This window comes from Dipodomys spectabilis, unplaced genomic scaffold, assembly GCF_019054845.1.
Source record: "Dipodomys spectabilis isolate Male_0828 unplaced genomic scaffold, ASM1905484v1 ptg000425l, whole genome shotgun sequence".
Lineage (NCBI taxonomy): Eukaryota > Metazoa > Chordata > Mammalia > Rodentia > Heteromyidae > Dipodomys > Dipodomys spectabilis.
This window is the reverse complement of record NW_024871102.1, coordinates 241,217-254,532: the sequence shown is the minus strand read 5'-3', so window position 1 is coordinate 254,532 and position 13,316 is coordinate 241,217. Positions and strand designations below refer to the sequence as shown.

The 13,316-nt window shown below is 39.0% G+C and overlaps 1 pseudogene; it reads right to left on the bottom strand.

The window, feature by feature from the left end:
- Positions 1 to 11,601: 11,601 nt before the first annotated feature.
- On the bottom strand, positions 11,602 to 12,531 carry LOC122097697 (annotated as a pseudogene).
- Between the last annotated feature and the right edge of the window lie 785 nt (positions 12,532 to 13,316).

The following is a 13,316-nucleotide window of genomic DNA, read 5'->3' as shown; positions in this document are numbered from 1 at the left end:
TTTTTGTGGGGCTATTACAAATGGAGTTGCTTTCCTAATTTCAGCCACACTTTTCTCATTGTTGGCATACAGAAAAGCCATTGATTTTTGGGGGTTAATTTTATAACCTGCTACTTTGCCAAAGTTTGAATCAGCTTGAGTAATTTGGGAGTGGAGTCTATGGGATTCTTTAAATACAAGATCATGTCATCTGCAAAGAGGGAGAGTTTTATTTCTTCTTTCCCTATTTGGGTCCCCTTTATGTCTGCATCTTGTCTTATTGCTGTAGCTAGGCATTCTAATACTAGATTGAAGAAAAGTGGAGAGAGTGGGCATCCTTGTCTTGTTCCTGAGTTAAGAGGAAATGGCTTTCGTTTTTCACCATTGAGTATAATGCTGGCTGTAGGTTTGTCATATACAGCCTTTATTGTATTGAGAAATGTTCCATGGATTCCTAATTTTTCCAAAACCTTCATCATAAAGGGGTGTTGGATCTTGTCGAATGTTTTTACTGCGTCTATTGAGATAACCATGTGGTTCTTATTCTTGCTCCTGTTGATGTGATGAATAATATTAATTGATTTGCATATATTGAACCAGCTTTGCATCCCTGAAATGAATCCTGTTTGATTGTGGTGTATGATTTTTTGGATGAATTGTTGAAGTCGATTGGCCAAAATTTTGTTGAGAAGTTTTGCATCAATGTTCATCAAGGAAATGGGTCTATAGTTCTCTTTCTTTGATGAGTCCCTGCCTGGTTTTGGGATGAGGGTTATGATGGCTTCATAGAATGTGTTCGGTAGTAAGCTTTCTCTTTCAATTTCATTGAAGTGTTGGAGGAGTATTGGTGTGAGCTCTGCTTTGAAGGCCTTGTAAAATTCCGCTGTAAAACCATCTGGTCCTGAACTTTTCTTAGCTGGGAGGTCTCTTATTGCTGTTTCTATTTCAATGCTTGATATGGGCCTGTTAAGATAGTTTAACTCATCTTGGTTTAGTTTTGGCATGTCAATATTTGCTAGGAAGAGGTCCATTTCTGTCAAGTTGTCAAACTTATTAGCATAAAGTTTTGAGAAGTATTCCCTTATAATGTTCTGAATCTTGGTTGTTTCCGTGATGATGTTTCCATTCTCATCTCTGAGTTTATTAATTTGTGTGTGTTCTCTGTTTCTGATAAGATTTGCTAAGGGTCTGTCAATTTTGTTAAGTTTTTCGAAGAACCAACTCTTTCTTCTGTTGATTCTTTCTATAGATTTTTGGATTCTAATTCATTTAATTATGATTTAATTTTGATTATTTCTTTCCGTCTACTGGATTGGGGTTTATCTTGCTGCTCATTTTCAAGGAGGTTTAGATGTGTCATTAAATTGTTAGTTTCAGATCTCTCCAATTTGTGGATGTAGGAGCTCAGACCTATAAACTTGCCTCTGAGTACTGCCTTTGCTGTGTCCCAGAGGAGCTGGTAATTTCTGTGTTCATTTTTGTTGAATAGCATGAACATTTGAATTTCCTTTCTAATCTCTTCCATGACCCACTCATCATTCAGCAGTGTGTTGTTCAGCCTCCATGTGATACCGGAATTTCTTTGGTGGCTTTTGGTGTTGAGTTCTAATTTTATTCTCTTGTGGTCAGAGAGAATGCAAGGTATAACTTCAATGTTTCTGAATTTAGACAAGTTTGCTTTGTGGCCTAAAATGTGGTCTATTTGAGAAAACGTTCCATATGCTGCTGAGAAAAACGTGTATTCTTGTGCTGCTGGGTGAAATGTTCGGAAGATGTCTGTTAAGTCTAGTTGTTCTATGCAGCTGTTTAGATCTGCCGTTTCTCTGTTGAGTTTTTGCCGAGTTGATCTATCTAGTGGGGAGAGTGGTGTGTTAAAATCCCCAACAATTAATGTCTTTGGATCTATATGGGATTTGAGGGAAAGTAGTGTTTCTTTGATAAATTTGGGTGCTCCATTTTTTGGCAAATAGATATTTAGAATTGTAATATCCTCCTGAAGGAGAGATCCTTTAATTAGTATGTAGCGACCTTCTTTATCTCTTCTCACGAATTTTAATTTGAAGTCTATTTTATCTGATATTAGGATTGCAACTCCCGCCTGTTTATGGGGGCCGTTTGCTTGGTAGATTTTGTTCCAGCCTTTAACATTGAAAATGTGTTTGTTTTTACGGGCAAGATATGACTCCTGCAGGCAGCAGATAGAAGGGTCTTGTTTTTTTAATCCAATTAGACAATCTATGTCCCTGAATTGGAGAGTTCAGTCCGTTAACTTTAAGAGATAGGACTGAGAGGTATTTGGGAGTTCCTGCCATGTTATCTACCTTCTTGGGGGCTGCGAAAACTGGGTTCTTCCTATGGTTCGTGGATTCTCAGTTTGGGTGCAGTTTCTTGGCCTTTATTGCAGTCTTGTTGGTTTTCTATGTGTAGGACATCTTTAAGAAAGTTTTGTAGGGCTGGTTTGGTGGAGATGTATTGTTTCAATTTTTCTTTGCTATGGAAGGTTTTTATTTGGCCTTCAGTTATGAAGGAGAGTTTAGCTGGGTACAGTATTCTTGGTTGATAGTTGTTTGTTTTTAGGGCATGGCATACATCATTCCAGGCTCTTCTTGCTTTGATTGTCTCTGCTGAGAAATCTGAGGTGATTCTAATTGGTTTCCCTTTATAGGTGATTACCCTTTTCTCCTTGACAGCTTTAAGGATCTTTTCCTTGTTCTGAGTTGATTCTGTGTGGATTATAATTGACGGTGGGATGTCCTATTCTGGTCTGGTCTATTTGGGGTTCTAAAGGTTTCTTGTATCTGAATAGGCCTTTCTTTTTGCAGGTTTGGGAAGTTCTCTGCTAGGATCCTGTTAAACAAATTTCCTAGACCATTAACTTCTGTTTCTAGGTGCTCCTCTACACCCATTTTCCTTAGATTAGGCCTTCTGATGGTGTCTTCCAGGTGTTGGATAGATCTATTATATTTCTTGGACTTGTCTTGGATGGTTGTATGTTCTTTCTCTATAATATCTAGGCTGTCTTCAATCCCTGAGATTCGATCTTCTGCATGGTCTAACCTGCTGTCAAGACTCTCTACTTTGTTTTTTATCTCTTTTCCTTCTACTTGGTCACCTTTGATGGCTTCAAGTTCTTTGTTGAAGCTCTGTTTTAGGTCTTGTATGAATTTCTTTACTTCCTTAAGTTGGTGTTCAGTGTTTGTCCTCAAATCACTTAGTTGATTGGTTATGGTTTCTTTGGACTCCCATTCCTTCTGTTGGGTTCCATTCAGCATTCCCTTTGTGGTCTCCCTGACTTCCTTCAGCTCTTTGTTAATGGATTCCATGAATGCCTTTAGTGATCTTTGTGTGTTCTCTACCTGGTCTCTCAATTCCTGTATTACTCTTTGATTAGCTTCCTCCCGTTTGTGGGATTCCTGCAGATCTCTTTGAGTGTTCTCAGCCTGCTCACGCCATTCCTCCCTTTCTCTTTGAGTATTCTCAAGTTGTTCACGCAAATCCTGTATCAGTTTTTGAGTAGCTTCCTCACGCTTATGATATTCCTGTATAAACTTCTGGGATGCCTCCTCTCTCTCCCTATCACGCTCATACAGAGTCCTTTGTACGTTGTCAAACTTCTCATTTATCACATTTGCCAGTAGTGTTTGTAGAGCTATTTGGGAACTCTCCTCTGGATTATTCATTATCTGTTCTATCCCCTGATTATCAAGATTGGGAATTGAGATACCCGAATTTGCCATTTTTCTTGTGTTTTTCCGGCTTACTCTGCCCATTTGAGATGAAGATAGCACCAGTTTTGTGCTAGAACACTATCTTAAGGCAACCATCAACCAAAGTTTGCATTTGTACAGTCAATATTCTACAGTTACAATCTAGTTCAACAGATACATCTATTCAACATCAAACAACTATATGTTAAAGGACTTCGAACCGCAGAGAAGAATTTGGAAAACCAGAAATTATTAGGGTTAGGGAGAGATGTGGGTAAAAAATAGGAATAGATTGGTGTGGGGAGGCACAGGGAGAGTTAACTATGTCTTAATCACAATGCAGGAAATAGGTTGGGTAGGATGCAAGTAGAGAGAGAGAGAAAAAGAAGAAAGGGAAAGGGGAATGAAAAGAGACCAGAAAAAAAATAGAAACATAAAAATTAATGTTATTATAGAGATTTAAAGACCATCTATTTAGAGAGGAATGTGAATATGTTGAGAGAAAGGGAGGGACATAGAGGAGATGTGAAAAACTTTAAAAAAATGCTTAAAATATTATATAGGTATAAAGAGGTATACTGCTATTAATGAATTTAAGTCTCAAAGGTTTTGAATTGAGTAATAAGTTTGTGGATTAAGTGTGTACACAATGGGGGATAGGGTCTACTAGTTAACTACGGGTTTATCTGAGGATGTGCAGGACAAGAGGTAAGTCACATAAAGAAGAACAAAAGAGAGGAAAAGGTGGAAAGGTTAGGAAAGGGAGAAGAAAAGATCAGAAGTTCAGTAGAGCTAGACAAAAAACAAAAATGTAATTAAGAAAAAAGAAAAAGAGAGAGAAGACAAGAAAAGAAAGGAAAATGCACATTCACGTATTCCTAAAATAAAAATTATAAGAGGAGAAAAAAAAAGTTACTGGAAAACAATTATTTTTTCAGAAGAGGCAAAAATTAAAGATTAATAAAAGTTTTAGAAAAGGAAAAAAATTTTTATATATATATAAGGTAACAAAAAACAAAAAAAAAAGAAAAGAAGAAGAAGAAAAAAAAGTTCTTTGATTTTTTTTGGGGGGGAGGGGTGGGAAGAATCCTGTATTTCCCTTTTGTCTGTAACCAGCCTCTTGTTGGAGTCTCTGGTCAGCTTGAGGTCCTGTGGCTTGATTGGTTTCTTAAGTCAGTTTGTTGGAACAGGCAGAAAAATGCTCTGCTTTACCCAAGATTTTGAGATCCCCCTCCCAGGTTAGTTTACTGGGAGGGTGATCTGCTTTGAGAATCACAAAAGAGGGGGATGCAGTGATGAGGCTAGGTTCTGGGTAGAGTTGAGGCCTTTCAACAAACAGTAGCTTTTCCCTGGGGCTATTTTGTGAAAAAACTCACAGTGCCCAGCCTGGAGCCATTCTCAGAGTTTCTGTTTTTCAATTGATTGTGGTGGCTGCTAGAGGGAGGGGCAGCCTCTGGCTCTGTTACCCAGTGAGGAGAGCCACTCCAATGGCTGGCGCCTGAGCTGGGTGACTTTTCCCTGGATGGAGCTGAATCTGGCAGGTCACTTCGCCGTTAAGTTCTTGTGACCTGCTAAATGACTCGTTTTATTCCAAGGCCTGAGCTGGAGCTAGCAGCTCCTCCGAGCTTTGTCGGTATCCAAGATGGAGATCACCGGTGCTGGGGGGCTACGGTTGGCCTTCCCTCCTCTGCTCCCTGAGAAGGAGTGAGGACGTCGGGCTTCTACTCATGCCGAGTCTTGGATACTGGGTGGTCTCTGGTCTGCAAACTGCAGGATGAAGATGTCTGCTCCTTGTCGATTCTTGCTGGTGTTGAGTAGAATCCGCTCATCCACTGCATGTGGCTCCTTCGTCCCGGACTCTCTGTGTCTCAGGTATGACCCCGCGGCGGTGGTCGCAGCTGCGACCCCGCCACCGCAGCGGCAACTGCTGGCAAGCGCTCAGATGTGTCTCCTTGGCTTCCCCTCTCTTGACTAACTCTCTGTCCTGTGATGGCACACTTGGTGTGATTCTCTGTCTTAGGACTGTTCACTGGAACTCTAAAACTGCTTTCTATGCAAGAGCTTGTTCAGATTCCAGCTTCTCCTCCACCATCTTCCCGGAACTCCAAAAGATTCTTAAAGAAAACCAACAAGACCACAATAAAGGCCAAGAAACTGCACCCAAACTGAGAATCCAAGAACCACATGAAGAACCCAGTTGCGGCAACCCCCAAGAAGGTGGACAAAATGGCAGGATAACGCTCTCAGTCCTATCTCTCAACATTAACAGACTTAACTCTCCAATTAAGTGACATTGACTGTCTAGTTGGATTAAAAAGCAAGATCCTTCTATCTGCTGACTTCAGGAGTCACATCTTGCCCATAAAAAGAAATACATTTTCAGTGTGAAAGGCTGGAACAAAATCTAACAGGCAAATGGCCCCCATAAACAGGCAGGAGTTGCAATCCTAAAATCAGATAAAATAGACTTCAAACTAAAATTAGTGAGAAAAAACAAAGAAGGTCGCTACAGGTTAATTAAGGGATCTCTCCTTCAGGAGGATTTTACAATTCTAAATATGTATTCACCAAACAATGAAGCACCCAAATTTAACCAAGAAACACTACTTTCCCTCAAATCCCACATAGATCTAAAGACATTAATTGTTGGGGACTTTAACATACCACTCTCGCCACTAGATAGATAAACTCTACAAAAACTCAACAGGGAAACCACAGACCTAAACAACTGCATAGATCAACTAGATTTAACAGACATCTACTGAATATTTCACCCACCAGCATCAGAGTACACGTTAATTTCAGCAGCACATGGAACATTTTCCAAAATAGATCACATTTTTAGGCTACAAAGCAAACGTGTCCAAATTCAGATGCATTGAAGTATAACTTGCATTTTCTCAGACAACAAGGGAATAAAATTAAAAATCAACACCAAAAGCCACCATAGAAAGTTCTGTAACACACGGAGGCTGAACAAGTGTTCATGATATTCAACAAAAATGCGCACACAAATTACCAGCTCCTCTGTAACACAGTAAAGGCAGTATTCAGAGGAAAATTTATATTTCTGAGTACCTACATCAACAAATTGGAGAGATCCGATACACACAACTTAATGAGACATCTGAACCTCCTTACAAAAGAACAAGAAGATAAACCCCAGTCCAGTAGATGGAAAGAAATAATTAAAATTAAATCAGAATTAAATGAATTAGAATCCAAAAACAACATAGAAAGAATCAACAAAACAAAGAGTTCGTTCTTCGAAAAAATCAACAAAGTTGATAGACCCTTACCAAATCTTATCAGAAAAAGATGATAACACACCCAAATAAATAAATGGAAATATCACCACAGAAACGAAAATATTCAGAACATTGTAAGCGAATACTTCTCAAAAGTTTATGCTAATAAGTTTGAGAATTTGAAAGAAATGGACCTTTTCCTAGCAAATATTGACATGCTGAAAATAAACCAAGATGAGTTAAACCATTTTAACAGGCCCATAAGGAACATTGAAATAGAAACAGCAATAAGAGTCCTTCCATCCAAGAAAAGGCCAGGACCAGGTGGCTTTATAGCGGAATTCTACAAGGCTTTCAAAGCAGAGCTCACATCAGGACTCTTGCAACTCTTCAATGAAATTGAAAGAGGAAGTTCACTACCGACCTCATTTTATGAAGCCATCATAACCTTAATCCACACACCAGGGAGGGACTCATCAAAGAAAGACAAGTATAGATCCCTTTATTTGATGACCTTTGATGCAAAACTTCTCAACATAATTTTGGCCAATCGACTTCAACAATTCATCCAAATAATCATACACCACAATCAAATAGGACTCATTTCATGGATGCAAAGTTGTTTGAAAATTCACAAATCAAATAATATAATTCATCACATCAACAGGAGCAAGGATAAGAACCACATGGTTATCTCAATAGATGCAGAAAAATCATTTGACAAGATCCAACACCCCTTTATGATGAAGGTTTTGGAAAAATTAGGAATCCATGGAACATTCCCAAATATAGTAAAGGCTGTATATGACAAACCTACAGCCAGCATTATACTTAATGGTGAAAAACTAAAGCCATTCCCTCTTAACTCAGGAATGAGACAAGGAATGAGACACTCTTCACTTATCTTCAATCCAGTATTAGAATGCCTAGCTACAGCAATAAGACAAGATACAATAAAGGGGATCCAAATAGGAAAAGAAGAAATAAAACTCTCCCTCTTTGCAGATGACATGATCTTGTATTTAAAGATCCCACGTACTCCACTCCCAAATTATTCAAACTGATTCAAAATTTTAGCAAATTAGCAGGGTATATTACCCTCAAAAATCAATGGCTTTTCTGTATGCCAACAATGAGAAAAGTGTGGATAAAATTAGGAAAACAAATCCATTCGTAATAGGCCCACAAAAAATAAAATACCTAGGAAATAGCTTAACCAAAGAAGTGAAGGACATCTATGATGAAAACTTTAAAAACTTGAGAAAGGAAATCAAAACAGAACTTAGAAAGTGGCAAAAACCCCCATGCTCCTGAATTGGAAAGATCAACATCAATAAAATTCCAATACTTCCGAAGGTTATTTACAAATTCAATGTGATACGTATCAATATCCCAACCTCAATCTTCAAGGAAATAGAAGAGGCAATCCAAAATTCATATGGAACAATAAAAGACCCCGAATAGCTAATACGATCCTCATCAGAAAGAACAGTGTTTGAGGAATATCAATACCTAATTTCAAACTCTACTACAAAGCCATATTAATCAAAACAGCTTGGTACTGGAACAAGAACAGGCTTCAAGACCAATGGAATAGAATTGAAAACCCAGAAGTGAACCTACATAGACCTATAGCCATCTAATTTTCAATAAGGGAGCTAAAAAAATAGAATGGAAGAAAGACAGCCTCTTCAGTAAATGGTTATGGCAAATTTGTTTAACTACTTTTAGAAAATTAAGCTAGATTCTTATATATCATTCTGCACCAGAATCAACTCCAAATGGATCAAGACCTCAGAGTGAAAGCACACACTCTGAAAACATTACATGATGGAATAGGAAAAACTCTAGGTATCCTTAGCACAGGCTGAAATTTTCTTGATAGAGGCCCAGAAATACAACAAATCAAAGAAAGGTTGGACAAATGGGATGGCATGAAATTGCAGAGTTTCTGCATGGCAAAGGACATAGCTTGCAAGATCAATAGAAAGCCCACGGATTGGGAGAAGTTCTTCACTAGCCATACAATGGACAAGGATCTCACATCTAAATTATACATGCAACTCAAAAAATTAAATCCCCCAACAACACATCTTCAAAGAAACAACTGCCCAATAAATAAGTGGGCTAAAGACTTAAAGAGAAACTTCTCTGAAGAGGAAAGAAGGATGGCCAATAGACACATGAAGAAATGTTCAACCTCCCTATCCATAAAAGAAATGCAAGTCAAAAGAATATTGAGACAGGGGTTATACTGTGGGGGAGGGACATACAAAGCAATAAAGAAATAATCTTATAAATGCATTAGAAACAAATGCATGAAAGAGAAAAAACATTTGAATACATATCTTTGGGTTCATTTCCCTAACATCACCTTATCTGACCTTTTCTGCTTGACTCAGAATTATACTATATATTGCATATAAGGGAAACCATGGGACCTATGTTTCTTTGGGCTTGGCTTACTTCACTTAATATAATTTTTTTCCAAGTCTTTCCATTTCCTAACAAATGGGGCAATGGCATTCTTTCTGATGGAGGCATAGAATTCCATTGTGTATATATACTACATTTTCTTGATCCATTCATCTACTGAGGGGCATCTGGGTTGGTTCCATATCTTTGCTATATTAAATAATGCTGCAATAAACATAGTTGTGCTGTAGCTTTATTGTGGTCTTGTATGTGAACATTTGGGTAAATGCCCAAAAGTGTGATTCCTGCTTTCAATGCAATTGATGTTGGTATAATTTGTGGAGGGGAAGGGGAAAAACAAGTCGTTTAAATAAGGATACAGGTGGACTAGTTTCAACAATGAGTAGTACAAGTTGTTCTGTCGAAAACGAACTTTACAACTTTGGTGGGGGGCCGGGGGAAGTATGGGTAGGGATTGGAAGGGGAAACAAAGGAGGAGGCTACAATGCTTGATAAGAAATGTACTCATTATCTTGCCCATGTAATTGTAACCACTCTGTACAGTATTTTCACAATAAAAAATAAATAAAATTTTTAAAAAAATCAACATTGAGATACCACCTCACCCCAGTTAGAATGGCTAAAATCAAGAACTCTAATAACGGCAGATGCTGGAGAGGATGTGAACAGAAGGGAACCTTAATGCATTGTTGTTGGGAGTGTAAACTTGTTCAACCACTTTGGAAAGCAATATGGAGGTTCCTCAAGAGACTCCACATAGACATCCCCTATGACCCAGCAATCCCACTTTCAGGCATTTACCCAAATGTTTACAAACAAGACCACACTAAAGCTACCAGCACGACTATGTTTATTGCAGCATTATTTATCATAGCTAAGATATGGAACCAACCCAGATACCCCTCAGTTGAGTTGATGAATGGATCAAGAAAATGCAGTATATATACACAATGGAATTCTATGCCTCCATCAGAAAGATTGATATTGCCCCATTTGTTAGGAAATGGAAAAATTTGGAAAAAAATATATTAAGTGAAGTAAGCCAGGCCCAAAGAATCTTAGGTCCCATGATTTCCCTTATTTGCAAGAACTATATTATGTCTGAGTCAAGCAGAAAAGATCAGATAAGTTGATGATAGGGAAATGAACCCTAACGTATATATTCAAATGTTTTTTTCTTTCATGTGATTGTTTCTAACATATTTATAAGATAATTTCTTTGTTGCTTTAATGTCCCACCCCATGGTATAACCCCTGTTTTCACTGTATTTGATGTCGGTATAATTTGTGGAGGGGAAGGGAAAAAACAATTCGTTTAAATAGGGGTACAGGTGGATCCATTGCAACGATGAGATATACATGTCGTTATGTCGAAAAAGAACTTTACAACTTTGGTGCGGGGGAGGAGAATTGAGTGGAGAGGTGGGGGTAGTATGGAAAAAATGGGAAGGGAAAACAAAGTAGGAGGCTACAATGCTTGATAAGAACTGTATTCATTATCTTGCCCATGAAATAGTAACCCGTCTGTACTATATTTTCACACACAAAAAAAATTATGTACGACCCCACCAGGATGAATTCCCAAAATGGCATTGGCTGCACTGGTTGACACCAAGCTGCTAAGGTAGGAAAGATGGCTTTTGAACTCCATGTGTCAGCAGATAAGTTGTGGGCTACTCTGCTGCACTCTCTGAAGAAGAGCTTCTGCTGGTTTTGGGTCCTGCCCATCACTGCATGGGTCTCCTTTACAGCACACAACAGATTTGAAGCGTTTGCCAGAAAGGCGGTGTTGCTGAGTGGAAAAAACTAGCTTCTGAGGAAAGTTATTTGTGAAAGCCAGCATGACCACAGAAGGAAGTCCTTTTGAAGAAAGTATGAACAATCAGGATTTACCCAACTGGAGCCGTGAGTGTGTTGACGATCAACTTAACAACATGGATTGAGGTGGTCAAAAGAAGAAAGCAAATAGTTTATCAGAAAAGTGTAAGAAAAGTTTGCTTTAGGCTTGTTCAAATTCCTGACTATATTACCAAATCCAAGACCTTGTTGGAAAAAAAGAAAGAGCTGAGAAAGCTGAGCATCTTACTTAACATCCAATAGTTCACCTTAAAGAACAAGAAAAATCAAACATGAAATATCTCCAAAAAATCCTTGCTTGAGAAAATGAGGAAGAGGATGTTCAGACTATGGATTCAGCTGTGGGATCTGGTTCTGTTGCTGGGAGCATGTCTCTAAACATAGATGTGCACTCTGAAACTTGAGATACCATGGAAGTAATCTGGGGTATGACATATCATATGTAGCTCACCTCTAGAAAGTGCTGGGTCAAATTTCAAGAAAGAATATTTTAGAGTGCCATTAAGTTTCATGATTGCAAATTGGTTACCACAAAGATAACAATAGTTAGTAGCACTGAAATTTGTTACTACATTCTGGTCATGGCACCAGTTTTATCTCTCCATCACCAACTTATGCCACACCAATGTCAGACCATTTATTGGCATGATTAAATGTCTCAGAAATATCCTGCCCAAAGGTGAAACCAGCTCCTCAGGGAAATATACCCCAACCACTACCATCATCTGGATCTGACCACAGCAAATCACAGACCCTGAAGGGGAACTTCCTGGAGATCAAGTTCTCTGATGTGATCCAGTGTTTCTATGAATGGTGAGAGAACACCATGTAGACATAAGGAATGCCCATCCACCAAGGCAGTGAGATGAAGAGCCAAAAAGATCTGTAAAGTATTTCCAAACATTTGCATTTCCATATTTCCCTAAACACTCATCATAGAAATCATACAGTTGTGTGCTCTTATGATTTCCTCAAAGAATGGTGAACCATTCATGGTAATGTACCTTCAGAACTACAAGCAGTGTGACTGTTTCAAGTAAATAATACCCTTTGTCAACATAAACAAGTAATTTGTATCTGGTGATTTTTCCACCAACTCTAAACAGTTCCATGAGACTGAAATTGCTCATGCACATCTCCACAGAAATGACTGTACATGGAACCTCTTATAAATGGGATTCTTTCGTAAGGATTTCTTTAGTCTTCTCACAGGGACTCTTGACCTGGGACTCGGTTAGCTGCTTGCACTCATTCAGCTGTTCAATCCCCTGGTCCAGGTTCTTGGTGAACACATTCATGTCCATGATGCCACATGCCCAAATGGGCTACTGCTCCATGCTACTCCTGCACCACATCTGCCCACAGGCCACATGCACACACTGCCACCGGTTCCCCTGGTACTTCTAGGGGCCCTGGTGGGCTGGGCACTGCCCCTAATTCCGCCCCCTCACCCTGGCTCTCTGCAATGCTCCACTGCCTGCTCCTGTGTCTCCTCCATTCGCCCAAGCTCCAGAGCTCTGCTATCTGTAATGGCAGGATATGCTACAATATTTAACAAAGGAAGCATCTTTTAGTCTGAGAATTTGGCCAGGCATTGAGGACAGGAGTCTATTTTGGCCATGTCAATGGAGCTCTTTATGAACTCCTATGCAGATGCCTGTTCTGAACCATTTTCAAACCTGTTGTGACTTTGTGTGAATGGCTAAGTATCATCGGGGGTGGGGGCACTGAAAATAGCAACCTCCAAAGGTCAGAATCTGTACCCAGGAGATTCTCAGTTCTTGGCCCACGCTCCTTCTTCCATTGCTTTCCAATATCCCTTTCTGAAATATAAGCACTGACAAAATCCTGACAAGTCAACATAGCTGGTGATGCAGAAACACTGAATTGGGCACTGTGGAAAATGATCTGACATCTTTAGCTTTTGGACATGTGGATATATATTCCTATATTTTGACAATCGGATATTTTTAAGTTACATTTTCTGTGGATCCTTAGAAATTCCCAGTAGAACCAGTTCCCATGTGTTCCCAGTGATGATCATTTTGGAAATGTACTCTTGTGTAGGCTTTCCACTTTTCTTGTTTCA